Source organism: Haplochromis burtoni, unplaced genomic scaffold (assembly GCF_018398535.1).
Source record: "Haplochromis burtoni strain Fernald_Lab_line unplaced genomic scaffold, NCSU_Asbu1 Contig_9, whole genome shotgun sequence".
Taxonomy (NCBI): domain Eukaryota; kingdom Metazoa; phylum Chordata; class Actinopteri; order Cichliformes; family Cichlidae; genus Haplochromis; species Haplochromis burtoni.
This window is the reverse complement of record NW_024582370.1, coordinates 3,551,811-3,555,147: the sequence shown is the minus strand read 5'-3', so window position 1 is coordinate 3,555,147 and position 3,337 is coordinate 3,551,811.

Sequence of the window (3,337 nt, the reverse complement as noted above, 5' to 3'; positions counted from 1 at the left end):
GTGCTAATGACAGCGAGACCTGGAGGGGCGTGATTGGGAGGAACGGCCTCCCTGATCTGATCCCGAGTGGTGTTTTGTTATTGGACTACTGTGCAAATCACAGTTTGTCCATAACGAACACCTTGTTCGTACATAAGAGTGTCCATAAGTGCACGTGTAATCGTATCACCAGACCTGTGACCATATGTTCTGGACACTCGGGTAAACAGAGGGGCTGAGCTGTTAACTGAACACCACCTGGTGGTGAGTTGGATCAGGTGGCGGGGGAGGACGCTGGACAGACCTGGTGCACCTAAACGCGTAGTGAGGGTGTGCTGGGAACGTCTAGCAGAGGCCCCAGTCCGCGAGATCTTCAACACACACCTCCGGCAGAGCTTCAACAGCGTTCCGAGGGAGACTGGGGACATTGAGTCCAAATGGACCATGTTCAGCGTCTCCATTGCCGAAGCTGCTGCATTGAGCTGTGGCCGCAAGGTGGTTGGTGCCTGCCGTGGTGGTAATCCCCGAACCAAATGGTGGACACCGGAGGTGAAGGGAGCATGTGGGACTCTGGAGGCAGCCGACAGGTATCGACAGGCCAAGCGGAATGCGGCTCGGGCAGTGGCTGAAGCAAAAACTCGGATGTGGGAGGAGTTCGGAGAGGCCATGGAAAAAGACTTTTGGACTGCCTCGAAGAGATTCTGGCAAACCGTCAGGCGTCTCAGGAGGGGAAAGCGGTGCTCTACCTGCACTGTGTATAGTGCTGGCGGAGCGCTGCTGACTTCGACTGAGAAAATTGTCAGGTGGTGGAAGGAATACTTCAAGGACCTCCTTAATCCCACTGACACGTCTTCCGAGGAGGAAGCAGAGTTCGGGGATGAGGCGAATGACCCGCCGATTTCCGGAGGCGAGGTCACTGAGGCAGTTAAACAACTCCTTAATGGCAGAGCCCCTGGTGTTGATGAGGTCCGCCCCGAGTTCCTGAAGGCTCTGGACGTTGTAGAGCTGTCCTGGTTGACACGCCTCTGCTTAGGCTGCTGCCCCTGCGACCCGGCCACGGATAAAGCGGATGAAGATGGATGGATGGATACAGTCCTCCCTCATGAGTGCTCTTTTTGTGACATTAATTGCACAAGTCCTCTATAATGAGTCAAATGTTGGGAGGGCTGATATGGCAGTTGGGGAGCTTCGTATCGTATCCTCTTGGATCTGCGTGCTGCTCTCCCGTTCCTAATGCCTTTCAGTTAACCATTAGAGATACAATGAGGATCAATTTGACTGAAACAGGTTAACAGGGTGAAGACCTGTGGAATTTCAGCTCTACATCTGCACACTTGACAAAAAGGTTATCAGGGCACATTTGAAAAGGTTTCCTTCAGTCTGAATGATCTCTTCCTGAAAAGCTTATGACTCGTGTTTTCACACAGCTGTCAGATTCTGTTTGTCCGCACGATAAGTGACTCAGAGAAATTTCAAACAATGCACCAACAGTCAATAACATGGAGATAAGGCTAACAGCTTTTTAAAAGTGCTGAGTTTTCACGCTGTAATTTTTTCCCCTTGGCTTTTCCCTCCCTGTTTAGTCGGCTTATCGTTTCCAGCAGATGACCGAGCACATCTCTCAGTGTACTAAAAGCTGCTGCTGATTTGGAAAGAATATCACTGGCATGAGTTGTTTCGGTGATGTAATTCATCCTGGTTACAACAGATAATAAAGACTCCCAGCTATACTGAACAGGATAATTAAAGGCTACAGCTTGGGAGGAAAATTGTTCAGGTAGTTTAGTTTTAATGGGGAAGAAATACTCTGCTGCTGCTGCCTTTAAAATTAGCTTCACAATCACACTGAATTTAAATATCCAGACGAACTGAGTGTAAATTTAGGAGCTTTTGGTTCTTCTAAAATCAATCTAATGGGCAGGATAAGTGTGTTAAAATAAGAGGAAAGTAATCCAACTTCTTGATCCTGAGCTGTTATCAGGTCCCTGCACAGATTTTGCCTTTTCCTGTCAAAGCTCTGGACATCAGGTCCCCAGAGCCCAAGCCTGAGAAGATACTAAATATATCTTGTGCCAGTGTCTGAATCCCATTTTAAATTAATTCACTTCAACAGAGTTCTTAGTCGTGCAGCACTCTGCCAAACTCACTCTGCCAACTGGGCTTCATAAAATGGTAATGAGAACGGTGCTGTCTGCTGACAATGAAATAGATGCAGCAACACAGATGCACTGGCTGTGGCTCCAGATTGGCTGTTTATTCCACAGCATTGAAAATATATTTACGATAGCCCGACTTTGTCTCACTGCATCAGTGTCTACAATACAAAAAAACCCATTGACTCTGAAATGAGCATCTTCTTAGACTGACACCGGCACAATGGTCTGGCAAATAATAGAGCTTTATGTCTTACTTCTCCTGTGATTACTTCTGAAAATGGTTCATATTTGACAGGAGCGAAATCGCAGCTGCAAATCAATCTGTCATAACTTCTCTGGTGGGGGTAATAGTGCTTTAAAAACTCAAGAGCAAATGCTCTGTTAACTCTGAGCTCAGAGTGCACTGCCTGCTATTTCTGTAATCTAGCTGTTCTTTGCTGAAGTCCCAAGCGAACAACAAACATCTTTTGTTAACAGTTGGAGCCCTGTGCAAGACTTAAACTCAAAAGCAACTACTGAAGATATTAATATAGCACCATCTATACACAGGATAAAATTCAGGGGACCATAAAACTGATACAGTGTGTTTATCTAGAACATCAGCTGACAAGGCAAATGGAGAGGGCGAATGCAGATCCAAGCCTTTTCCACCTCTGTATGGAAACCTGACATTCTGTCTTTGGAGAAAGATGCTAAAAATTACATTCAGTGACAGCCAGGAGGTTAGCACTTGAGCTGAGCTTATAAAGGACACGAGCAGTATTTCGTAACAACCACATCTGACCAGATTCCAGGAAACATAAACAGCTGTAATCGCTGATTTCAAAACTCATATTCATAATCGAGCCTGTGATTTCTTGGCTTTAAATTAGTCACTTGTGATGACAAACCCACAAAGAATTATTGTTCTGCTATGAAGGCGTTGCTGTTCTCTCATGCCTCTTTTCCACCAATGGGAGTATAGTGCAGAACCATTCTGACTTTGGTGCCTGCAGAGAACCAGACCCTGTTAGGTATGTGTCAAGATTGGTGGCTTCAGAGGCATCATCTGTGGCAGCCCCTCTGATGGTCACTGATGTCAGTGGTTGGTCCTTTGTGCTGCTCTGTTGATTCCAGCTTTTTGGCACCACTGCCAGTTTGTGTGTGTGTGTGTGTGTGTGTGTGTGTGTGTGTGTGTGTGTGTGTGTGTGTGTGTGTGTGTG